Raw genomic sequence first — 27,343 nt, forward strand, 5'->3', positions numbered from 1 at the left:
TACAAGAAGGAGATTTAAGTAGAGGGGGAGAGCAGAGAGAAGGGACTGGGGAGAGAGTGGGAGCTGCAGACTGAGAGAGACAAGAGAGAGAAAGGAGTAGGAGAGAGAGCAGAGACCAGCAGCAGCAGCAGCAGCACAAGGCAGCAGCATGTCTGCCTCTATCCGTCCACTCTTGGATCTCCCTGAGCACAGCTGCCGGGCTGCTGCCGACTTGTGAGTGGATCCTTTCTGCCGAGTGACTGTGTGAGGGAGCGCCTGAGTGTGTAGCGCACGCACACACACACACACACACACACACACACACACACACACACACACACACACACACACACACACACACGCAGCAGAGTTTCCCAGTGGCTACACATAAGCCGGGTGTTCAACTGTTCTGCTTATAGACTGCCACACATGAGTGAAGGTTTGACCAGCTTCGCTCTGGACTTGACTCAACACCCATGATCTCCAGCCAACTCTGGCATACCCCCTCATTAAGGTAAGCAGAAAAAGTGTTTCACTGGCTGCATTTGGTGTGTTTTTTAGCATCCATTTATTTTTCTTTTCTTTCATATATGTCTAACACCCTTAGGAGTTTTTTGGAGAAGCATACTTAAAAACAAATTTGAAGCTGAATGGAGCACAGCAGATCACATTGCAGTTCTCTCAGGCTCCAGTTTCACTGTTTATTGTATCTGGTCTGACCTGCTTTATATGTATAAACATCTTAGCTGACTTGACTATATCAAGTGATGACCCCTATGTTATCTCTCACTGGTTCTTGTGCCCAAATACTGAGAGTATTACATATTCTGACTTTGCCTCAAGGTGCTACAGCAGTCAAAGTCAGATTGTTTTTGTGTGGCTTTGACAGCCTGTGGTGATGAGTGTTTATTACTCTGTAAGCCTCTGCAACTACTAAACACAAGTGCACCAAAAGTTAACCGGGTCCATGCTACGGTGAATTCTGTACAGTTTATTGAGTTGGGTCTGTCATGTGGATTGCTTCAGCAGTGACATAATGTTCTTCTCGTGTCATATACACTGAACTAAATACACTGTACAGGGAGTGTATGTTCAATACGCTTTATAAATATCATTAGAAAAAGTGGGATCAATGACTCATCATAAAAACGATTGGATAAAACTATATAAACTTTGAAATGTTAATTCAAAGTAGATCTCTCCTGCACATGTAAGTTGCTTTTTCCGACCACTCCTCCACTATGAAGAAAGGAGACGTTGCAGTGGATGTGCTTCTCATGAAACACTAATAGGGATCATCAGTGTCTCCCTCAGCAGCTTTCCTAAATATTCATGTCTCCCTTAGTAATGTGGTTCTGTGACTATCAGAAGTCCTCTGTGCTGCAGCATCTCTCTGCTTCATGTTCAGACTCATTATACTCTGTGTGCTCTGAATGGATTTGCTTTTACATGTTCCTATGAATTTACATTGCTACTTGAGCATGGGCGCTTCATGACTGGAGGTTCTCCACGAGCATTAATGTGATAAGGATAATCATCTTTCTTTGAAAATACACTCTTATTGATCAGCCAACCGGCACGCTTCCTGAAGTGAAACGGTTAATTTGATTTATCTAATTGATTCTGCACAGTTTCAGTGCTGCTTTCTTAAACTGTTGTATAACATAAAAGCACGCACAAATCTCTGAATCAAACATGATTCCCTTCAAGCCTTTTTCTCCTCTGCAATTTAATCACAGCGGGAATAAATCTTTATTTAAAGTACTTAGTGATTAAGTTTTTATAAAAACATTTCACAGTGGGTAAAGAAACCACTTGTGGGATTGTAATTTTGATGGTCTACATTAAGGGCAGAACTAGAAGGGCTTTTTATTTGCATTACAAAAGGCTGCATTATTGTTAGTGGGGATATATGACTTATTCCATTATTTGCACCATATTCTACAGCAGAACTAGTAATCAGACAACCCACATCCAACGTCCAGCATTAGATACCAAGCATTGTAGCCTGCTGCCAACAGAAAATGTGTAATACCCACTGTCTCTGCCAGATTTATTCTTGATTCACATGATGCCCTGACCACAAGATCATCCAGTGATAAAATATCAGTGGGAGCAAAAGATGCACAGAGTAGCAATAAATCAAAGCAAAGGACAAATTTGTGTAATACGAAGCATTGTACTATGCTTTGTGCATGTGTGTGTTCGTGTTTTCTTTTGAAAAGGTTTATTATACTATTTTATGCAAACATCAGGAAATGTGGAATTGTAAGCGAACATATAACAAAGGTCACAGCAAACCAAAAATATTGCAGGTTTCTTTATTATGTCCTACATTTTTATCCCAGGATGCTGCATCACTGGCTTAAACACATGCACAATGCAGTTCAGGGAAATTTAACCACAAATTATTTTAATTTTACTAAAGAAAGACACCAAAGACACTTCTCTGTCACTTCTCACAGTTTAAATTGTTTCAAATATGAATATGTTTGGGTGTCAGACAGCTCTGACAGAACAAGATACATAAAGTAGAGGTAGAACTAATAGTCAGTTCATGATAGCAAATGACTGCAAATGTTTCGCCAATATTGTGAAAAATATTCCGTCATTTTACAAGCAGATGTGTGTATTTTCTGATTCAGAAGCATCAGATGTGAGAATCTGATGTTTTTATCTGATTTATGTCAGATTTAATCTGAGTATATTTCAGGCACAAACAAACTGGGCAATTAGTACAAAATGGGATTTTTAAAGACATCACCTGGGACACTGACCAAATGATTCATTGTGAAAATAATCATCAGATTTACTGACAATGACGTAATTAATACCTGAGGCTGTAGCATGCAGATATGAGACCATCTCGAGTGAACTGTGATTTTCCTTTTTAATTTTCGAGATGACGCAGTTAACACTAAAAAGGATGAGTAGCTGCAGCGCCGCATATTATGAAAGTAACCATGTGTGGTATATAGTATGTTTGGTGCCTGTGTATGACTGTGTGGCTGAGTCTACTTTTTGAATTTATACATATAACCCATGACATAACCCAGCTAGTCCCACTCTGACAATACGGAGGTGTCATTGTGTGCAACAGAACCACATCGGTGTGGGAGGGGAGGCATTTTGCAATGACTTACCAGTGGGGCTGAAAGCTGAGTCCAAAATTAATCAGGTTTATGGAGCAGATGAAGAACTGCCACTGGAGCTTTGAATTGCAAAAAAGGTATTTTATAGACCACTGTCCACTGGCTGCATGTGTTCTTGCTTAATGGTGGTTGCATCATGTTTCTGCCATGATCCAGAAGATTCGCTTGTTTTGTCTGGACGAATGTGTTTTTGGCATATTTACTTTAAGATGGTCAGTAATGTACTGTAGGGACAAATAAATGTAATTTCTATTTTTTAGTGGTGAAATATTCTAACATGTAAGTACAATGGTAGATCGTTGGTGTTGATGCATGTGTTCACGAGCACACACAGATGCACACACTACTCACACACGCACTCAGAATGCCTCATTATCCTCGTCTTTGTACACAGATGTAAGTGGAAGAGGTCAGTGACATAGTGTAGGAGTGCATAATGAATGAACATTCATTACGGTTCCAGTGTGGTTACATAGTCACGCATGCACTAGCTATGTCCAACTTCAGAGAGAGGCCATCCATCCATCGACTTATGAAACTAACCATCCGCCAGAGTGTAGATCTGGGTCAATTTACTCTGTTTCATTCACTATAACTGACAAGCCAATCATCTGTGTTCTATTTTTTTCACTCTTTTTATGTTAGAAATTGAAAATGTTAAGGAGGCAGGCTGAAATTAAAAGGAACTTAACAGGTCAAAATCCTACAGGAAGTTCAGAAGCTGTTTAAAAAAAAAGTCACTTATACGTCTGTCGCCAGAAGACACAAACAACCCAACAACATAAATAACAGATCAAAGAAACTGACTTTCAAAGAATATCTTTGCTAAAAGATAAAGAATTCAGCTTAAGGGATTGGGAGCCAGAACAAATGTCAAGCACATGCTTTTCCACTTACGGTTGTTTTGTTTTCTTCTGGTCTTCGATATTGGAGAGCATAAGATCATTGACTGTGAGACAGTAAGTTTTCTCACAATTAAACAAAGAAGACATTATGGTTTCTCCTTCGAAGGAAACTTTCATCTTTGAAATGAAGGTTGTTACCTAAAATCGTCTCGTCATAAAACAACAGAAGTCAGACATGCCTCGGGGATGATGTGACACTGAACTTGGAAAAGCACAATGCACACTTTATAGCTGAAGAATAATGTGTTCGCTTTGAGTTTAGATTGTTTCTTGTTCCCCGCACAGTGCCATGTCCTTTGTAATTTAGCATCGTATTCCGTGACTCCAGGGTCTTGCATGAGATATTTATGCTCTGTGTGCTCAAGTGTCTACTTTTGAGAGTTTCTGCTCATTGTGAGTATAGTGAACATATACCAATATTTCCTTGTTGTTTCTGTAAATAACATGCAGTCTTTGTATTCTTTTTCATGTCATCAATTCATGCTGGAGTTCATGCTTGGATTTAATCTTATCTGATTTATTGGTTTAAAAATTAGGCCTTTACAAAACATATGGCGATTGATTTTCTCTTTCTAGAAAATCTAAGCTAAGGCAATAGCAATCTGACAGATAAGTTGCGTGAATATTTTGGAATAAATTCCAACATACAGTATATTACAAGCAAACTCATTAACTATGTCTATTTTGTTTGTGGGAAAAAAATCTGTCTGAGTTGAACTACAGCAGAGGGTAGGAATGTGGTTCAGCAACAATTTATTGAATCTGAAACCAGTTGAGAATCAAGACATTCTGCTGCACATTCTGCTGAGTTGTGAGGCTTTCACAACCGATTTTGTCACTGCTGTGTGACATTCATTAACCCTGTCCTGACTCATTTCGTTTTCAGCTTTTGCTGCAAGGGGAATCAGTGTTTACTTCTCACTAGGGCTTGCTGTGCTGCAGCTGACAGAGAAAAACAAGAAACAGCACAGTGAAAATAATATCAGTACTGCTTTAACATGCAGTGACTATCAACTGAGCAAATTACTGATGTTTTGCATGCATTATACACCTAACATTTGCTTAAGGGGAAACAAAATGCTGTGCAGCTACAGCTTGATGAGCCGAACAGTTGTCTTTCTCAATTTATCAAAAATGCTACTTACTTTAACATGTTAAACGGTGGATGAATATTTCAAGAAGGGACTAGCTGTTGAGGCACTGTATGAGGTAAAAGGGACAATTACATGCCGGTGATATAAAATCAATGGGAAGCGAGATATTGTAGTTTACTAATTGGGACTGCTTGCAAACACGGTCAATATTCATAGCACCAGCGGAGACAAACTCATAAACATTTCATTCAAACCCTCAGTGAAAAATCTGAAATTCTTCTCTGAATCACAACTGAGTCAAATCCTAACACACAGACACACATACTTCTGGATTCAGTGTAACCTGCGCTTTCGGAGAATATCATTATCTCTGATGTCCAGTATGAATAAACTTCCATGAATTGGCTTAAAAATCTCATAAAATGATTGGATTGATAGGATGTGGTTTTTTAGAGGGGTAGGGGGCAACTTTGACAAGCCCTAATTAGAGGCTTCTGTTAATTTCTCTGGAGACATTTTTATGTATGATAAGACGCTGACGAATCCAGCCTTGAGCAATAGGCCAAACAGAGAAGCATCTAGTCTGGGGCATTCTCAACATGGGCTTTTTTACCCAGCTGTACAGCAATGAATCAGAGCTAAAGGGTATTTTTTGCAGAATCTACAGGATTAAACAAAAGATCATAACCAAATGCTGCCTACCTTCCATCACACATTTAGTTATTTTACTGTGAATTGGTATTCAGACCTTTTACTTTAGCCAGCAAGTGTAGCAAACCTGGGAGGAAATTTCTGTAGCTGTCTCTGTTCAGTGGATTTGATCCCATGTGCTGCTCATGCTTGATTTAATATCCGTGCAAAAGTTACAGGTTACAAGATGTTCTCACAGCTGGTCAAAGAAAAAACTTTGATTTTTTTTACCTGTCCTCCAAAAAACCCTATGATTAATATGCAATTTTCCATCCATCTGGCAAATAACTATGAACACATTGTCGACAGCTGTGGTCTTTGTCATTGTCCACATTAAATGGTCAACGGGAAAAGACAAAAAAAGAACATTTCATTAATTCTACAGGTCACCTTGTTTCTCAACTGCAACTTTAGGGATTCAGTTTATGTGGAATGAACTACTTTAAGCACATATTTTCTTTCCTGTGTTACCATTAATTTCATGGTTTATGCTAACACAGTGATAATTTCCATGTTTCCTCAATTTCCCACGTGTCATGTGGGGATTGTGAGTGTGCCACAGGCATTGGTTTCACTAAGGACAAGGGGTACCAGGATTTATTCCGATCATGGCGATTGTAATTAACCATAATCACCCACTGCTTTCTATTCCCCAATTAGACCATGAGACTCTCAGCCTAAAGCTCAAAACTGGACCCAACTTTCCCTAAATTCCCCAGGCTTCACTGGGTTATGTTTCATTTAATTTTTGCTTTTGCTCTACAGCAGGAATATGATTGTGTTGAAATGAAGCAATACCTTATCTCCCACCTTTCCACAGGATGTTAATGACTTATACTTTTCTTTACTAAATTGGAGAAAATAACATTCTTTTTCAGGGGTCCATGAAATGTTTTACTGATGATGGAATTGTTTCCTGGTTTGCATTAAAGAGAAAGTCCTGCTGCTCTGTAAACAGTCTTTTACTCTTTTACCCATTGTGGGATAAAACTATGAGGCTGAGATAAAAACTTTGATTACAATATTACAGTTTCTTTGTGTTCAATTAGGTCAGTCTGTAAGTTTACGTTTTTCATTTCTGTTTTGGCAATTTTATTCCTTCTCATTCTTTGTACTGCGTTATCATTTCCAAATTTATTTTAATATCAAACAATTACTCTATTATTTTTTGGTATTGAAATTAAAAATTAAAAAGGTTTCACTTCATTCGTTTGTTTTTATCTCTAACTGATAACCTTCTTCACAATCCATTTCCATGCGTTAACATTTAGCAATTTGTGAGGCTTTCATAGTTATTTATAAATCTAAACGTAAGCAAATTAATCGTAAAAGTCTGAGTAAGGGATCGACATTGACATTGTTAGTGGCAGGAAATGAATGTGTTTGATTGGAATATTGTTTTTTTTAACTAGTCCAAGGTTCATTGAATACTTGCTTATTAACTCAGATTAGAATGAGGTTAAAACAGAATCAGGATCTTTGCCAGCACAGACCGCACCCAAACAAAACTTAAACTGTCTAAGCAGCTCTTCAACTGCTTTGCTGTAACGGCGTCACATCTTCTGGTCTCCTCCTACTGACGAGACACAAACAGCCAGTTTAAAAATATAAATGTGATTGCAACAGTAAGCCCCGGCTGAGCAGCTGCTTTTTCCATGACTCTGTCAGAGTGTTATGTGTGTGTGTTTATACTGTGCTGCCCTGTTGCAGTAGACAACATGATTTTGTGCAACAGACTGGTTGTTTTGCTATTATGCTTCAAGTGATGTGACATGTTCTGCCTAATCTGGCTGCACTGGGCCTGCCTCATTATTCAGCCTGCCTGGAAAAATCATGTTTAAAAAATGCACAGATTACCGATATTTAACTGTGACTTTAACATGTAACGACATGTTTAATGTGCCTATATGAACCCATACTGTATATGCACAATTGTGTAATACATTAAAAGCTCAAATGCTGCTAAATGATGTTACACAGAGATTGGGTGATTTGCCTCAGAGCTGAATTGAGTCTTTGACTCTGGCAGGGACATCTGCCATTTACACTACCCTGAAGAAATCATGCTTTGGCTTCTGTACAGCGTGCATGCGTGTGTGCATGTGTGTGTGTGTGTGTGTGTGTGTGTGTGTGTGTGTATAAATACCCCTGTGTGATTATCTGCAAGCATGGTCATTCCCCTAGGGAAGATATATCCTGAATGACGAGCAACCAAATGTCAGCTATCCTTATCCTCATGTACTTCATGCATTATATATGAGCCTGTCACTCGCAGCTTAGACTGTAAGAACAACATGAACATGACTTTACACACACTAACAAATGCATAAAAATGAGGCATACATTTACACACAAAATTCCACTGACAAGGCAGTATTCGCCAATTTAAGAGGTTGTGTGCACTGTAAGCACACTCCTCAAATGTCTACCCACCTATCTCTGTAAATAATGGCTTCATTATCTCAGCACTGTTCAGGCTTAACAAACTACAATAAAACAAGTACACTGCCATGTCTAATGCAATTGTGTACATGATTATGGGTTATAACACTCTCATGTGAACCACACAAACCCTTATGAGCAGCTTGAATACAAAATACAACCTGCCACCAATAGATGTAATTTAAGCAGCACATGTGAAAAACCACTATAGAGCTGCATGTAGACTCTTGTTAGAGCGTACATTTTATCTGCTCTCTTGTACTTTTCTACCCTAATCACTGAACTACAAATCAATTTACAATCATGAAAGATGACAAATTCGCTTCCAAGTTGCAACCATGGAAACAAACTCACAGTCACCGTGTGTTGTCTTTCATAATCCTCCCCCAGTTCATTGAAAGTACGACATCAGAGCGCTACCTTTCCTAACAACACACTGGCAAGAATGTACACAATCAAGAACAAATTCATTTAAAAAAAACTGCACACTATACACTCCCACATGTATTATACAAACAAGACTTCCGATCTCATTAACTTTGAAATGACTCATTTAATCATCTCTATGGATTTCAGTTTGACGTTAGCAGAAAAGGCCACATCCCTCGCTGTCTCTTCCCCTCATCACTTACATGACTTTCTTTGTCTGTTGAAAGATTACATCACATCTCCGTGTTGCTCTCCCTCTGGCCCAAAGCCTCTCATGTCTGTCTGACAGAGTCTAAACTACAGTACCACACTCCTTCTCTCAGCACCTATGATTATGCCACTGTAGCAGGTCTTGGGGTGATACAACCCGAAGCCTTTGAAGAGGTGCAGTAAAAAAAAAAAAAAAAAATTTTAAAAAATGATGATCAGCAATTTCAGACTATAAAAAAAATTTAACTGGGGGAGAAAATTTTAGGGGAGGAAGAGAAGGATCGTGATGGAAGGCAAGAGAAGCATTTCTACAAGTTTTTGTTTGCTGTTTTTCAAACCATCAGTTTGGCAGCAGATTGACGCTGCAGGAGACACATTTTTTGACAACTCACTTTGTGCTCCTTGACTTTATCTTACCTGTTTGCACCTTTCCTTGTGCACTTGTGCATTGTACACATTGCGCTTGGTATGAAAATACCACGCAAATGTGAAAAGTGGATTTAAAGGTTATGAAAATACTGGAGCAAGCAACATATCCACCCACTATTGTGCTCCCATTAAATAGGCTGCATAAATTTACACTGAAAAGCCAAAACACTTCTGACCACTCTTGACTAATACGTTATTGTTACCTAGTACGCCACAAAAATTGCTTTGAATCAAAAAAGCATGCTCTGTACAAGACTTGTAAAGGTGCCCTGTTGCATCTGACACCAAGATCATAGCAGAAAACCCCTTTAAACCCTGTTGTAAACTGTTGGAGCCACAGATTAGACTTACTCCTGCAAACCTCCCTAATCACTGTCGCTGATTTGTGAAGTTTCCCTCCTTGAACCACTTACAATGCATGCTCATCACTGGTGACAAGAGGCGTCCAACAAGCCATGCGGTTTTGGAGATGACCATATGTCATATTTACCGAACAATTTGGTTCTCAAGCATCCAAAACACTGACTTCTAGAACTGGCTGTTCACTTCACATTTAATATATCCCAAATCTTTCCATGTGCAATTCTCAAAATCCCTCTCCAGTCACTGCATAAACCCCTAAAACCTCACCTCTGTGTGTCAAACTTACATATTTAGAAGTTTTTGACAATAATCCCTTTCTGCCTTAAATGGCTGAGATGTTTCCTTGAGAATCTAGAATTTGAAGTCCTTACTTCTCTCTCCTCGCATCCATTCCCACTTGAACACCATCTCATGTATCTCTGGTGAAATACTGTGAAACTACTCTACACTATGCAATAGCAAGCTGAAATATTGGAATAATTCAGCCGTATACGTTCGAACCAGAAACCGATTCTGAACATGATGATGTGATAATGATGAACAATGATGTGGAAAGCTCCAACCTGCAAGCTGACAGGATTGATTCCTTATAGGTTTGTCTGAAAGCGTGTTTTTGGGAATGTTGTCTGCAGTGTCACATTTCAAATGCTCATGTTTCATTTGTCTTCTAGCATATTAAAAACACAATAAGAACATGTTAACAAGGTAAAAAAAAAAAGAATTTCACTGCAGGAGGTCTTTAAGTTATAATCAAGAGACAATCTGTAAGGGGTTGTAATGTTTTGGCTCATCAGTGTATAATGACAGTGGAATAGTTAGCCTAAGGGCACACAGTAGGGCTAAGATGTGAAAGTGCTACCAGTTCCTGCTCTATGAACTCATACATCATCAACTATGTTTTATGGTGAATTCTTGACAGGTCAAATCTGAGGGCAGCAAAAATGAAATATTATGCTCAGGAAAATGAGATAAAATGTCATTACTGTAAGAGCTTGCAGGAACCCATAAATTGTGGAAGTTTATGGAAACAAGTACTAAACCTTCAGCATGGAGAGGGGACATTCTTCTCTGATTAACAAAATCTGTCTCTGTTGTCCCAGATTTAAAAGAGGAAAGAAATAGAGTACAAATGGGTTGATAGACTACCCTAGATAAACACAATATAATACAGCGCAGAGTGGTTGTTTGTGCAGTCTCTTCACCTTTGACCGCAGTTGTGATTATTTAGGAAGATCTCGGCAGCTGGATTTTTCACTTAGTAGTGCTGGGCTGCTTAGAGAGCTGTTTGTTTATACAATTTTAAAATATCAGATAGCCTGGGCCTCTTTCATTTCCGCTCTTAAACATCACACTCATCTCACTAATAAATGAAGGAGAGTGTGTATGTTTTTGTGGTTGTTCTTCGTGTTTCCCAACATCCGTTTATTGGATCTGCTTGACACTTGGTGGTTGTATTGCAGAGGTCCCAAGGAAGTGCTTCACTGAGTCTGAAGTAGTTTGAATGAGCATTGGGTAAGAATCATAAAAGAAAAGAAATGAGGTAATAGTCTGTGACTACATAATAATAATTTGCCTTTTTTTTTGTCACAAATACGTTACAGCACTGTGAAATGTTGCTTTTTGTTTATCCCAGTCAGGGTCAGCCATAGTACAGTTCCCCTGGAGCAGGAAGGGTTAAGGGCTTTGCTCAAGGGCCCGACAGTGACCACATCGGGGTTTGAACCACTGACCTTCTGACCAGTTGTCCAGAAACTTAACTATCGCACCACCACTGCCTACATTAGGGCAAACTGTGTGCAAATACATTGCAGCCTGACATGAAGTAGTTTCGGTTGCTCTCTTTAGTAACTATCGGCTGTCCCAATATCTATTTTATTGCCACTTTTCCCAATCAGACTTGTTTTGAATGGGCACTGCAATTGTGCAGAAAAAATATATGTATGTACAGGTACAGTAAAATGTGCAGTCATGTAACAACGTATTACGATTTTTTTAGAGACAACTCAAGATGTTCCATACATTATATTATGTTTGCAGCTCAAATAAGCTCAATAAATTGGCGTTGACAAGAGGAAATATTTTTAAAGACTTGCTGCTTGTTGCAGTTCTGATGCATTTTCCTGTACATCAATAAGTAGCTAGCCAATGGGGACGTAGTGCCATAATACCTGCCCACATTAGACCACTGTGTCAGAATTTAAACAGAAAAATTTTGCAATAAAACTGTGAAAAAGTGACTACAGAATTGTTTGCTCCATCAAGGTCGAGGTCAAAGTGTCTTTGTTAGTCTCCCTTGGGAGAAATTTGTCTTGGACAGAGGGATCTGGTGCACAAACCACTCATACAACAAAAAAAACAAATATCCAGAAAAAAATAAATAAATGAAATAAAAGTGTAATGCATTATATTGGTTTAGAACAAAAGTGCAATATGCAAATCCAGCATTCTGTATAAAATTAATACAGAACAGAACACACCCCTTACACTGTTACACACATGGTTATCTGGATGACCTGTTCTATTAGGCAAATGCATGTTTTTATTTATTAAATAACAGTAATAATAATAATAATAACTTTGTTTATATAGCACCCCGAAGAACAGCATTCACAAGGTGGTTTGAGAGTCAAAACATGCAACACAGACAATCAAGCAAGACAAAGAGACAAGGCAGAGCAATCAATTAAAGTAAATTGTAAAAATGATAATAAATTAAATGAATAATTGGCTTGATTAACACACATAAACAACGGAACAAGGCAGTTTAAAAATTAAAGAATGAGACTGAATGTTAAAAGTTAGACATTAAAATCAAAAGATTAGATAATTGATTTATTTAATGATCACATTGAAGTAGGGAAACATAATTGCGTTTTGCTTTTCACTGTATGGTCCTGAATGACAAAAGTTTCACCTTGAGTTTGACATCATGGTACACTATCTTTTTAGTTATGATTGGAAAGCTTGTAACTCTAGTTTGACAATGATTTTTCAGAATTCCAACGCTTTCATGCTTTTCAGTGCTATTTGTTTGTTTACTCGTTTGTTTGTAGCAAAAATAGGCAGAATTTTATGAAACTTAGTGGAAAGGTAGACCATGGACGGTCCTCGAATACATGTTTAGTTTTTAGTTTTGGTTGTATAGTGTTTAGGCAGATTTAATTTTGCTCTTAGATTAGTCTCAAAGACGGTTTCACTGACTTATATTAATCCTAGAAAGCTAATAGCACAATTGGTTAGTGGCACAGACATCAAAAGAGCCAAACATCATCTTTAATAGGAGATTTCTCTAACAGTATCACAGAAGATGGTTGAAGGGAATAAAAGAGTTTTAATGTCCACAGGATCCCACTGGAAGGCAGTGAGAAAATATTAACTTGTCTGAAGAGTTAACAGAAGTTCTAGGCCCTGCTGCAGGGCTTTAGATTTTTGGGTAATAAAACTATTTTGTATTTTTACACTCTTTGTAACAGCTGTGTGGAATGGTGCAGTGGTTTAATCAACCAAACTCAATAGATGCGTGGTTAACTTCAGTCATAGTCAAAATTCATATTTGTGATACCCAATTTTGCTGTATTTCTTGTTGAAAGAAAAATCTTTGGCCCACTTTAGCCACTGACCAGTTTATGAGATGACTGGTCCCTGGGCATAGACACCTCCCTATCTCCTCCATTATTGGTGGATAAAACCTAAGGAAGTAAATGCTTCCGTTCAATCTCTTGTGATAACTTCAAACTAAATCTTTGGGTTGTTGCATCAGTTTTTTAGACATTTACCTCTGCGGTTCACAGTCACACAGAAGCTAAGGTCCACTGCTGTCTTTGGCTGATAATCCATGCTTTCTGCTTCTAAAATGTTCTCAAAAACATGTTTAATTGCAACAAAAAAAGTAGTTTATTACTCAGGCTCTTATACTGTTCAACCTCATTTTTATCAACCTGAATCCTGAATGCTATTTAGTCACTGGATATTCAAACGATGGTACTGGAGTGTGAGGGAAGTGTATGGTTGAAGGCGTTGCTTTTATGATGGTAGACTCAAAAAAATTGTCCTACACTCTTCTGAAGTGTAAACACCTTGAAACTCGTCCAGTATTAAAGGACAACTTCGTTTAAAGCAACACACTGACGGTGCACTTGTGAATTCCAAACAAGGTGAACAAATCAGCCAAGTGTTGTTTTTGTCCAACCTAAACCTAATTCTTCTTAAATTACTAATAATTTAATAAAGTTACCACACAAGTTTCGTTGTATTTTGCACAAATGAATAAATGAATGGCTTTATTTTGACAATAAAGCCTCTATCTATGTCTATGAGACAATCACAGGCTGAAATGAAAGATTGTGTCGGAATTAATCAAGATGGAAGGGTAATGTTTTATCCAAGGTCATAAGCCTGAAGATCAGGCAGTAAAACTGTTTAACACAATTTAAACTCCTTAAAGTTAATGTAGGATTTTAACTTAATCATTTTGGCAATATTTTTCCTGCTAGCCTGTTACAGATATCTGTATCTGTAAAAAAAAAAAAAGAGACACGGTACATGACACAGTGGATTATCCATGTACTGGCAAGACACTGAAATGAGCGTTATCGAATGAGCTTTCTGAATGGGAGGTAATGTTTGCTGTGCTGTTTTGTAAAATCCGTCCAAGAAATAATTACCCCATCTCTGCCTTTTAATCCGTTTCTTCCATGTTCAACAATTATTGAGTTCATGCTGTCAGTTTCTTGCAAAAATTGGTCTAGGATCAAACCATCAGCCTCATGCTCAGCCAGAAAATCCCTTTTCCTTTGATGTGGAACTCTCGGGTGGATACCTCGAATGTAGCCCGACTTGCAGAGTAACTGACACATTGCAGTGAAAAACCCTACAACTACAGAAAGCTACAAAACAGAAGACCTACAATGGCTGCAAATTAAGAGTGAATCATCTGTGAAACATTTTGTAACAGATGTCTAACCTTCACTCCGGTTGGATGTAAATTAAATTAGTAGGCAAGTTTTATGAGTGAGTAAAGACTGGCATCTAGGAAACATTTTGAGGAATGTCTCCTTAAGATTTTTTAGCATGCACATATTTTTCTGCTCACAATCCATCACTGTAGCCTATCCAAAAGGCATCGCAAATAAATGAGGTGTAGCCCCTTGTCAAAAGGAAAAAACAACAACAATCAGGACCACAATCATTTGTCTTTCATTTCTCCCACTGTTCACATCTGATTAACCAACATTCTTTAGCATAAGCCTTCCCCTGGGTCACTGAATAACATCACAAACGATTGTTTCCCTCTGCAACACACAAGAATTATGTAGCTGTTCCATTTCATTTTACTCCAGACCCACCCACGCTGGAATTGCATGGAAATAACAATCATCCACTAGGCTGTGGAAATACCCACTCATCAAAGACTACATTAATACTGCATGAACCTGCAAACCCTGAGATTATATTCAGTGTAAAATTTTTATTCTTCACAGCCAGTGTTTTTTATTTAATTTTTCCTTCAGTATTCATATGTGATATAGCAGCTACGTAAGGATTAGGAGAAGATCTGATTTTATCTCATACAGATATTCATTTCAGTACCTCAGCTCAGGAGATCTGTCAGTAATGATTCCTGCAGCTCTTATTCACAATCTTACAAACTGTGCGTCACACTGTGTGGCGCTCATATTGCCTTAGGGAAAAATTTATGGAAGGTAACAGCACTGTTGCGGCAGTAAAAACTGATTTGACAGCCCGCAATGACTTCATAAATATAAGGATAGCCAAAACACTAGACCTTATAATGACACTGACACAGACTAACAGTCACGCCTGGACAATAACCAATCTACTTTATAAGGTCACTATATGCCATAATTCTGTCTCTTTCACAAAACACGGATGGATGTTAAAGAAATTATATTTGGTTTTCTGATCACATGCAATCTAGGAATTACCGGTACTGAAAATGGGCTCAACCATCTGTGGCCAACACAGTAAAACTGATTAGGATGAGCTCAAAGATGACATACAGATTGAGTTTCCCTCTTTTTATCCTAGTGGCTCAAGGTAGTGTCAGTCTGATAGGCTACCAATTTGATACCAAGTAAATTATCTTATTGGCTATTAGATGAGTGGTCCCAAAATTTTGTAGATTTCACCACAGCACCACTATGAGGTTGACTACTTTGACACCATGTGACACAAAGCAGTTCACAGACAGTTAGCTGTGTTATGAAAAGTCACAGGGGTCAGCTCTAAATGATTTACAGTCTGGCGCCAACACAGTTCTTCCCTACATGCCCACTACTGCAGCTGTGAAATTCATTAAAACCGAACACCAACACAAAGACACACAACTGAATTATTTTTCCTTTGAAATGAATATGAAGTAGCTTCTATTTTGATTACAGCTAGAGCTCATTATTTTGCTCAAAACAAATGGCACATTTTAAGCGAATGTGGAAAAGTCCAATTAATCTTCCTTTGTTTCCTTCCATTGTATGACTGCACAGCGTGGGGCTTTCAAAGATGAGTATTTAGGACAAAATTCTTAAAAACATAAGAAAAGAAAAAACTCTAAGTGAGCCCTGCAATTAGAATTTTGGTGTTCTACAATCGTCTTTATGAAATAATCAGTACAGGAAATAAAAGCTTGGCTTAACTGCAACTATCCTCACTGCTAAATTTATTTATTTAAACATATTCAATTTAAAATGTGTTTTTTCAGTTTGCTGTTAAAATTGTGTAGTTTCATCCTAAAATCCTAAAATGATTGCCTGTGGCTCCAGTGGTAGAGTGGCTCATCCACTAATTGAAAGTTTGGTGGTTTGATCACCAGCTTCTTCCTGAGCCAAAATAACCACAATGTGAGAAGAGAAATACAGAAAAAACTTGCTGAAGCAGTAACTGTGACTTGAACTGAAGCAAGAAAAGTCCGAGGCACTCTGTACTTACTCAATTAAAAGTCCTTTATTAGCTACATGGACACCACCAACATGTTTCGACACCAAGTCTTCGTCAGGGCAACATTTGTAAATGAACTGAACAGCAGGAAGTCTACTTTTAAAAAACACTTAACAGGAAGTCACATGATCGTGTGTGGTCATGTGACTCCACCCAAGTATTCAAATAAAATATATACACTTTGGAATATTTTCACAGAGCAATAGGCAAGCATATCATCCATAATGCATAAATAAAGCTCATTATGTAACACTATATTTCAATAATAAACCATGATGCATCATGTTAACATATAGAAGAAAATAAATAATGAAAAAATTACTGACTGCAAGGCACTGTGTGTAGAATAGGAAACAGTGGCATGAAACAGTGAGTAAACCCTCATCATCAAAGACAATCATTCAGAACACATTAATATATTTACAGAAACGGAGAAAAGTCTATTTCTTCATTTAGTCCAGGGAACACAGTTGCTTTCAAAGAGTGGATCCAGAAGGTTTCCCTCTGCAATAATCTTTTCAACCTGTCACCCCCTCGGGGAGTGTTCTCAATAACTTCAATTGCCATGATTGTGAGTTCATTAATGTTTGTGTGGGTCATGTTCTTGAAATGTTTTGCAATCGGATATTCCATGTTTCCTTTACGGATAGCATATTTGTGTTCTGCAAAACGCTCTTTCAGTTTTCTTTTTGTGCGACCAATGTAAAAACACCCACAAACACAGTCCAGTCGGTATACCACATGTGTTGTATTACAGTTTGCAAAAGAACGACATTTAAAAAAGCCCCCACCCTCAAGGACAAAATCGTCAAAAACTATTTGCCAGCATCAAAACTTGAGACTTTTTTCAAAAAACCCATTGGCACCTTCAGATGTGGGGCATGTGTCCATTGCACACAGATCAATCGTTCTACACATTTTATGGACTCTACATGCACCTACACTTTTAAATGTCGTTCTTTTGCAAACTGTAATACAACACATGTGGTATACCGACTGGACTGTGTTTGTGGGTGTTTTTACATTGGTCGCACAAAAAGAAAACTGAAAGAGCGTTTTGCAGAACACAAATATGCTATCCGTAAAGGAAACATGGAATATCCGATTGCAAAACATTTCAAGAACATGACCCACACAAACATTAATGAACTCACAATCATGGCAATTGAAGTTATTGAGAACACTCCCCGAGGGGGTGACAGGTTGAAAAGATTATTGCAGAGGGAAACCTTCTGGATCCACTCTTTGAAAGCAACTGTGTTCCCTGGACTAAATGAAGAAATAGACTTTTCTCCGTTTCTGTAAATATATTAATGTGTTCTGAATGATTGTCTTTGATGATGAGGGTTTACTCACTGTTTCATGCCACTGTTTCCTATTCTACACACAGTGCCTTGCAGTCAGTAATTTTTTCATTATTTATTTTCTTCTATATGTTAACATGATGCATCATGGTTTATTATTGAAATATAGTGTTACATAATGAGCTTTATTTATGCATTATGGATGATATGCTTGCCTATTGCTCTGTGAAAATATTCCAAAGTGTATATATTTTATTTGAATACTTGGGTGGAGTCACATGACCACACACGATCATGTGACTTCCTGTTAAGTGTTTTTTAAAAGTAGACTTCCTGCTGTTCAGTTCATTTACAAATGTTGCCCTGACGAAGACTTGGTGTCGAAACATGTTGGTGGTGTCCATGTAGCTAATAAAGGACTTTTAATTGAGTAAGTACAGAGTGCCTCGGACTTTTCTTGCTTCAGTTCAAGTCACAGTTACTGCTTCAGCAAGTTTTTTCTGTATTTCTATTCATCCGCGGGCCTGGTCCTTGTAGAGCACCTGCTTTTTACCCATTGTTCACACCTGTTTTGGAGCCATAAGCAGCACTCAACAATCCTCCCTTTTTTTGCAAAGTAACCACAATGTGACTTAATTATATTGCTTCTGTCTCATTCCTCCTACACAACTGAGACAAATATCTGTGCATTGCTTCACACATTACATTGCTTGCTTTAATTAGCTAACTTCCATAGCCATCTACAAGCAATAACTCTTTTCAGTGCATCACCCCTGGCTGGCAGAGAGCATCTTGTAGCATCTGGTTCTGCAATTTGAAATCGTACACTTTTTTGTTTACTCTGGCACTCCTGTACACTATTTGTACTACATATAAAACACTTTAACATTTGTACACTCTTGACATAGGACAGTTTGCATTTTTCTTACTGTTGATTTTTATTACTGCACATTTTTGTTTATTTATCTGTATTTATGGTGGTGGGAACTGTACTCTTCCTGCAGTAGCAACCAAATTTCCCCTCGGCTATTAATAAACTATTTCTATTCTATTCTCTTCTCTTCTCTTTTATTCTATTTGACTGTATTTTATTCTACACTATTCTATGAATTTATGTCACCTTTTTTAAAGCTGATATTCATATTCACAAGTCAAATGACGCTATAGGTCAAGTATGTTCTGGCAGCACTGGTGACGTGGCTCTTGGGATGACAGTGTCGGACTGCTAGTTTGTCAGATGCTTCATCATTTTAGTCCAGACTGAAATATCTCAACATCTGCCCATGACATGGCCCACTGCCTGGATGAATCTCTCTAACTTTGATGACCCCCTGACTTTTCTTCTAGTGCCATGAGGACCTTGGTGATTCTTTTTTTGGTTAATGACCAGTTGTCCCCAAAATGATGACTTCAACAACCTCAGCTGCAGTTTCTGGTTTATCACTTGCAAACGTGGAATGCAAAAGGCCGAACTTGATCATTCAGTTAAGGATTGACCGATTATCAGCCGGGCCGATTATTGTGGCTGATATTTTCCATTTTCCCAATTATTGGTGACCGATTATTAATAAATTAAATGCGCTTACTTCAGGTCTGATGCAACCTCCTCTCTCTGTCTGTAAAGCAGACACTGCAAAAACTGAACAGGAAACACAAGTCGTTGTCACAAATCAGGGAACTAGCTTCTCTCGCAGTGGCTAGGGCTATGCTAGCGGCTAGGGTTAGGTTAGAAGGCAGTAACAAATTATCCTGAAACAGAGTCTGAAAAACAGTAATTAATGATGCTTTAAGATCTGGACCTTAGTGGACAAAAAAGTGTGAAAGTTTAAGAAAATAGACAATAACAGCAAACATAACTGCAAGAGACAAAGTGATCAGTCATTCAATACCACACTAACAGAAGAGACCATCCTAATTTAATCAATGCTATTTCAGTTTTACATATTTATTATAGCCAACGCTCAATGTGATATTCATTTTTCGGTTTGTTTAATTGCTGTTTTTTTGTTGTTATTGTTGCTGTGTTGAGGTTAAAATACCTACTTGTAAAAAACATCCATTACGCTATTGCAATGTTGGACTGAAATTGTTTGTATTTGGTAGAACCACCAGATTCTTGTAAAATATATTCAAGCTTACATTTATTGAGCAAAATGTCACATATAATTAAGGTAATGCCCTACTGCAGCTACATGGTTGAACACTTCCATTTCGTTTTTGTCATATCAACAACACAAACAACAGAAAATAAAATAGAAAGATCACATTAATGCTTCCATTCTGTCTGCTTTTTTGGCAGTTTCTTTTAGCTGAATTCTTGTAACACAGTTTAGCCTATTGCTCAGCTCCCATGTAGAGGTTAAGCAATAGGTTTGCACACTTCATATCCATCTTTCTTACCATTTCTCCCCAGAGAGATCCTGAGGGAACAAATTACTCTCTGTGGCAAGTTCGCATCTTTCTCTTGACACTCAGAACAAAGTCTTTAGCACTGAGCACTTTATCAAAGTGAAGTTGTTTTTCAGGTTTTTAGGCCTTATTTCGATTTTTGGTTATTTGACCTTTATTTTACCAAGTAAAAATGTTTGAGAAGCAGTTCCCATTTGCAAACATGACCTGGCTAAGCGGCGCCAGCAGGAACAAATACACATATAAACATATGTTAGAACAAAAGTAAACAGGTCAACAAGTAAGAAGCATGGAAGCATATGGATGTGAGTGAAAAAAGTGTGCATGAGGTGTAGGAATGTGTGTGTGTGTGTGTATGCATGCTTGTAAGTAAGGTCTGAAGCGATCAGCAGGAGCAACAGTCAACTACTGTTGGAGTTTAAGGTTGAAGGTGGTGAGCAGGGTGTTTTGTAAGGTGTTCCAGTTGTTAGCTGCTGCAAAACGAAAGCCATTACAGCCAAAAATAGTAGAAGTATTGGGGATGATGACCTAGATGTATTCACCAGACCTAGTGCGATATGAATCATTAGCGAGGTGAAGAAGAGAAGACAGGTAGGGAGGTGTCTTGCCCAGAATTTCCAAGTGGAAACTTACAATGCTTATAATGCATTCTGTGTCTGCTAACCACTTTTCTCGCCTGTTTATAGCCTTCGTTACCCAACATTTTGTCAAAAAAAAATCTGGAAGGTATTTTGGCATCATATCTAAAAAGAAAAACTGCTTGAACCCATACACATTTGCACTTAAAACAATCAATGTTTAGTATTATAATATGACAGCAGGGTGTATTGTGTAATTTTACGGCCCTGAGCCCTTGAAAACAAGTGACAACCTTCTGGGCTGAAAAATAAAGTCAAACAAAGGTGCCAAAATCTGCACTTCTTCGAGTGGCACCTTGAGACTTGCTCCAAAAGTAAGTCAGTCCCCACAGACCCCCGTGTTAAAATGTCCAACTTTACAACAGTACATGTTAGGAGCCTGGTACAAAAATAGTTTTAGTCTCTACAGCTAACGTTCCCATTCCTGACAACTGTTTGGGGGGGGATTTTTAAAAAAACAAATTGCATTAAAGCTTATGGTTAGGTAAGGGTCTGGCTGAAGTCCATGGCCCAGGGAAATTTACATGGACCACACCTAGCTTCAAAACTTCTGGCTGACATCACCGAAGGTTTGTTCTACTAAATATGCAGCAATATGCTAAAAACTTACTTGAACAACGGACACACAGGTGATATGTATAAGATAGCTGTAGCTGAAAAGTTTTCAAACTGTTCAGTTTTACAAGAGCAAACTAATTGAGGATAACAACTATTAGTGTAATTGGTAAATGTATGTCTGGTTACAATGGACACATAGCTGAGAACAAATCTGAGAGAACTGGGCTGTCTCTCATGCAATAGATGAGATGGTAGCAACAAGCTGAAAACTTGTTCAACACGACTACTCCTACTACTACTGTTGTTAACTAACACTCAACTGTTTATCGTCATCAGAGAAACAGAGAAACCACAAATGGTGACCATGGTGTTGTTTGGGTATGTACTCGTGCCATAAAACCACTGTAATTACAGTTTTTCCTCAGTCGCTTTGGTACATTTCTCGAATCATCCTCGACATTTGCAAAACAGTAAGTGCATTTCTCAAAGCAATTCATACAAATAGCAAAACACCATGGATTACCTGCAGTTGTGTTTTTTATGTTAAGCAATGAAACAACTAATAAAAATTGACTGTATGGCTGCTCTTCACTTCCTAATGAATTTTACTGTAACTCTGAATCTGAAATTAGGCTAAATGGACTTAAAACCTTTTGTAAATGTGCTTAACAGTTTAAGCTTTACTAATTGTATTTCCAGACTCGATGTCCATGTCTCCTCAAGTTTAAAAGGTGTATTTCTGGTTTTGGTGAAACAGTTTGTTTGTTATGGTCAGAGTCTGACAGAGGGCCCTGTGTATCGTATAAAAGCATTTATATGATCAGTCCTCTTTTCCCTGTAGCATTGGTCAGTTCAGCAGTTCACAGTTAACAGAGGAACAATAATGCCATTGTTTTTATTCCCTCTCAATGATATCCTCGTGGAGAGTGGAAGGTCAAACGCTTGATTTCTGCACAATCTTTGAATTTAGAGCACAGCATTGATCTGAATTGTTCGATCGTTATCATCTGACCAGATGACAAGACCCCAAGACTTGCCTTGGGTAGCAGTGATAATGTCTGTGTTCCTTCTTATTATTAATCCACTGTTTTGCATGCCTTTATAACTCTTAATGTCAAACTTAATATCCACTTTGACAAATTCCAAATCCAAGGCTGAATACTTGTCAGTGTAACATGAATAAACAGTGCTGTGTATTACCAGCAGTTTAACAGACAGACAATTTTATCTTTTCATGTACAATAGACAGTTGTTGGGAAGAACAATGAGGAAATAGTTCACAAGTTGTGCTCTTCCTGTAAATGGATTGCAAAGAATTGGATTATACAGTCACTTGAGTGTACTGCTGAAAAGTGCAAAAGTTCGACGAGTTTGACTTCTTTTACAGACTGTTTTGTTGAAAACTTGGGAATTTGACCTTGTTTTCATCTTTCGCTTTTCACCATCAGCCAAACTGAAGTGAAGGTAAAGAGCCGCTGCTAACAGTCAAAGTGAAAGGCTGCAGTTTCCTTGTGAGTCCTTGGCTCATTGTTTATGTGTTTGCATACAAAGAGATCTTATGGTACTGAAGGTACATCTTATTGAAACTGTATGCTTTCATTTCCCTTTCTTTATGTCTCTCTGCATATTATCGTAATCCTTTTTGACAGAAAATGTGATACCCAGGAGAAAAATATCTGTAAGAATAAGATCAGGTCCTTGACTAGTGGTCGTATATGAGGCTCTGCTCAAATCCACCACCAGCAGAGTAACAGTCCTCTCACTGGGCCTCCTGGGACTTGTATCCTCTGTAACACTACGCACAGAGTGACTGACGGCTTGTTCTGATATGAAGGTTAGCTGAGAATGTGTCAATGTATGGATCTGGAGTCTTTTGACGAAGATGCCTGCAATGCTTTTCTGTCGGCGTGTCTTGTTTCTTTATGTGGATCTAAACAAACCTAATCTGATGGCTTTTTTTTTTTTTTATCTGATGTGTACTGATGGGTGACACAATGGGTGCTTTTTGTAAAACAGCAAAGTGATGATGATGTGATTTGGTGACAAGATACACAGCATTTTGTGTCCTCAGCAACATCACTCACAAGCACTTCAACACAAAATGTCGTGCTCCTCTCATACAGATGTGTTAAAAGGAATTTTCATCTGACAGTCCCATAAGTGGTTCCAGAGGCCATGACCGTAGCCTGAATTTCATGTAGCGAGGTGGCCATGGAGTGCTTTTTTAAAATGCATTTCTTTCAATTCCTACTTCATAGTTCCCAGCAAGAAAGCAATTACTCAGAAGGAGTTCATTCTATTAAATTCAGACCCAGTACTGGTTCCACTCACTGAATAGGAATAACTTCAAATCCCTTATCAGATCTTATTAGATTCATCTGTAAACATGAAGTAACTTAAGAGTGGATCAAAGTTTAACTGTGAGTTCAGCAGTGTTACAGAGTAATCCTACATTCTATAGGAATAAAGTAATTAGCTAAACCAGGCAGACATAAAGACAGCTTAGAAAGCCTGATCATTACTCATCATTAAAATTACACCTCTGTCATCCCCAATTTTTTTGTCATTTGCTGTTCTCTCCTACACACACTTCGTTCCACAAGATAGACAGACAGACAGACAGACAGACAGACAGACAGACAGATAGACAGACAGATAGACAGATAGATAGATAGATAGATAGATGGATGGATGGATGGATGGATGGAGGGAGGGATGGATGGACGGACGGACGGACGGACGGACAGACAGACAGATAGATAGATAGAAAGAATGATGCGACGATCAGTCAACATTCACATTATATTTGATTAAACACTGGACTTAAATGTATCTCACAATAACTGTTCTGTTTTAAATCCCTCTTGGATGGGAAGGAGAGCAGTAGGGGATTCGTTGCTGCTCTCTCGTGCTGGCTTTTACGCTCAACACATTACCTTCAAATGGCTGAAAGTGCTGCTTAAGCAAAAGGTAGCTTTTTGTTCATGCGGCCTTGATCCATCTTTGTGAGCTTCGTGTCCTTCGACTGGTGTCTTTTGTCTTGTTTATTTTTATTTTATTTTTTGCTGTGTAGTGCAAAACAGTACATTAGTACACAACTCTGATTCATTCACCAAGTTTAAGCATGAAGCCATGTCAATAAAGGAAACAGCATTTCATGTCTTTAAGAACTTATACAACAACAGCACCGGAAGGACTGAAAATGAATGCTATCTCATACGCGTATCTCACAGACAGCTATGAATGAACTGTCAGTGCCAAATGTTTCAATTACTGTAAGTGGAGGGAATCCACTGTAATTATCACTTTGAACACTGGCAGTGCAAGAACTGAAAGTCTGCTTTGTAATTCACCAGCAGTGTTTGTTTTGACAAGTTATCAGCCTAATATAAGCAGCCAGCTGGCTGGCCAGTGTTAGGCTGAATAAAGCAGAATTTATACACTGATCAGTCAACGTTCATGGCTTTCTGTTTTCATAACCAGAGATAATAACTCCTCAGCAAACAACAAGCCAGAGCTCAGATCTGTGTCCCTTTCAGAAATATCCAGGTTCAGCTACCAAGTATTCACTAAGAATAAACAATTTTTCAGCCACAACATTAAAACCCATGACAGGTAATGCCATTGATTGTTTCTTTAAAATACAATGTTCTGCTGGGAAACTTTGGGTTGTGGCATTCATTCAAAGCTCCCCTTGGCAACAACATCCCCAGTAGGACAATGTGACCTACCACACTGCTAAAAATGCTTAGGAATGGTTTGAGATGGCTTGGACTCCAAATTCCCCTGGTCTGATTGAGCGTCTGCCAGACACCACGGGACATGATTAAAGGCGTGGAAATAACACAGTATTAGATACATTTCAACGATGTGGCAGATTGGTGTAAATGACAGTTTTTCTACCTTGCAGTGCATTTGAGGTTACCATAACTGTATGCACTCATTGCTATAAGACTGTTCAGCAAAAAAAAAAAAAACTTCACATACCCCCAAACTTAACCTGACTCCATTCAGCTGCTCATATTAGCTTCTTTATATATAAGCATTGCCCTAAACAATGCCTGTACAAACTGCAGCCAGTACGCTAAAGAATACTGAACAGACTGTTTGGGAGCTTTGGGAATCAGCAGATTCAGTCATGCACAATACTATAGACAGACCAAGCCAGGCCAAGAACAGCTCCTGGCCGTGGAGGGATTTTGGCATAAAATAGTAGATTGGCAAGAAAAGAACAATGTCATCCCTACAGCCAGGTGTTAGCACAGCTAAAATATGGACAATGGAATGTAATTTTCTATTGTTTCTTCCATTTTTTTATGAATGAAAACATAGCAATGTGTCCATATTTTTCAGGGATAAGCTGTTTAATTTTTTTTTATTAAGACTGATTACACAATTTAGTTACTTCATTGATTTACTTCAGCAAAGCATTTCCTTTGTAAAGCAGTGGTCAATAAGCTGTGAAATAATGCACTCAAGGGGTGAGGAAATTAATGCTCTAATTAATGTAAATGCACATGCAGTGCATAAAGGGAACATAATTAGAAAAAGAACTGCTGTAAGCAATAGAAGAGAAAAACGACCAGTGTTATGCTGTACGCTGTGAGTTAAAATGAAATCACAAATTCAAATTAAGTGCAATCTGCTTTCCCTTCTGCTTCACTTTTGATTTGTTGTATCCACAATTAAAACCTGTCTGTGCCATAGAAAGCAAATACTTCCAGGAATTATGAGAACTAATAAAAAATCCAGAGGTTAAATCGTTAAACTAAATACTTGTTTTTGCTCAATGAGATGATTGTTTCTTTCTTTTTCTTTTTTTCTTTTTGACAAATTTTGGGAATAAACCAAAAGTCTTACTGTCCTACTGTAAGTTACCTTTAGCAAAGACACAGTCCATGATGAGATGCCTTAATATATAATATCCCACTGATTAAATCCCATCAGCATTGTAGTTTCAGTAATTCCTAGTACTCATAACTTTTATATCTTTCTTTCCTCAAATTAAACAGCTTATCAAATGTAATTAAATGGACCAAAAGCAAGAAGAATATGAGGAATCAAAAACTAAAATAAATCAGAACAAACCACAATAGAGGTGAAACCATTAACTCTGACTACCTGATTTGCCGAACAACAGAACAAAAATCAGAAACTCGCCTGTGCGGATTTTCATTGTAAAGTATTTCATGAAACAAAAATGCCAAATATTAATCTTCTAAAACTGGAAGATTTGCTACATCTCTGTTTTGTATTACTGTAAGTTGAATTCATTTGGGTGCAAAGTGTTTTTGGAAAAATTCCCAGCCAAGGGATCATGTAACTTTTAGTTTTTGAAAATGGTGATAGGCTTTTTTTGTAGTTGTTGTTTTGATCCTCTTCTTACAATTTACGGACCAAAGAATTAATTGGTTTATGTGAAAATATTCGGCAGATTAATCAATAATGTCAATGACTGTTGAGGCATGAGGGATCTACCTCAGAGTTTTGGTTGCACTGAAGAAAAAACAGCAAACATGAAATGTTGAAGAAGGCATGAGTATGTGATCATGTTATTGCTCATTCTTCACTGAATATGGATATTGCAGTCATGAACTAACACTTAAGATGTAAAATTATCTAGCTTTTATGTCTTAAAGCTCTGCATAAAGGTACATGTGGTGCTGAGCAAATTGTCTGAGCTCTGGATTGCAGCATTATCAGTGACAGTTTTACTCTTACTTAATATTAAACTGATTAATATCTATCCACTTCCTAATGAAGACAAGAGGCCTCTAACTGCAGTTC

General features: G+C 38.0%; 1 protein-coding gene across 3 annotated transcripts in view; it reads left to right on the forward strand.

Moving 5' to 3' along the window:
* Positions 1–38: 38 nt before the first annotated feature.
* The window catches only part of opn7b (opsin 7, group member b), a 61,735-nt gene continuing 34,430 nt past the window's right edge, over positions 39–27,343 (forward strand). The window contains exons 1-2 of one of the 3 annotated variants that reach the window (XM_055013091.1): positions 39–243; positions 399–493. The gene's annotated coding sequence lies outside the window, so the exon portion shown is untranslated. Of the gene's footprint in view, positions 494–27,343 lie in introns of all 3 variants that reach the window. The other 2 variants (XM_055013090.1, XM_023273606.3) reach the window with 2 other exon arrangements.

Source organism: Amphiprion ocellaris, chromosome 8, assembly GCF_022539595.1.
Source record: "Amphiprion ocellaris isolate individual 3 ecotype Okinawa chromosome 8, ASM2253959v1, whole genome shotgun sequence".
Taxonomy (NCBI): Eukaryota; Metazoa; Chordata; class Actinopteri; family Pomacentridae; genus Amphiprion; species Amphiprion ocellaris.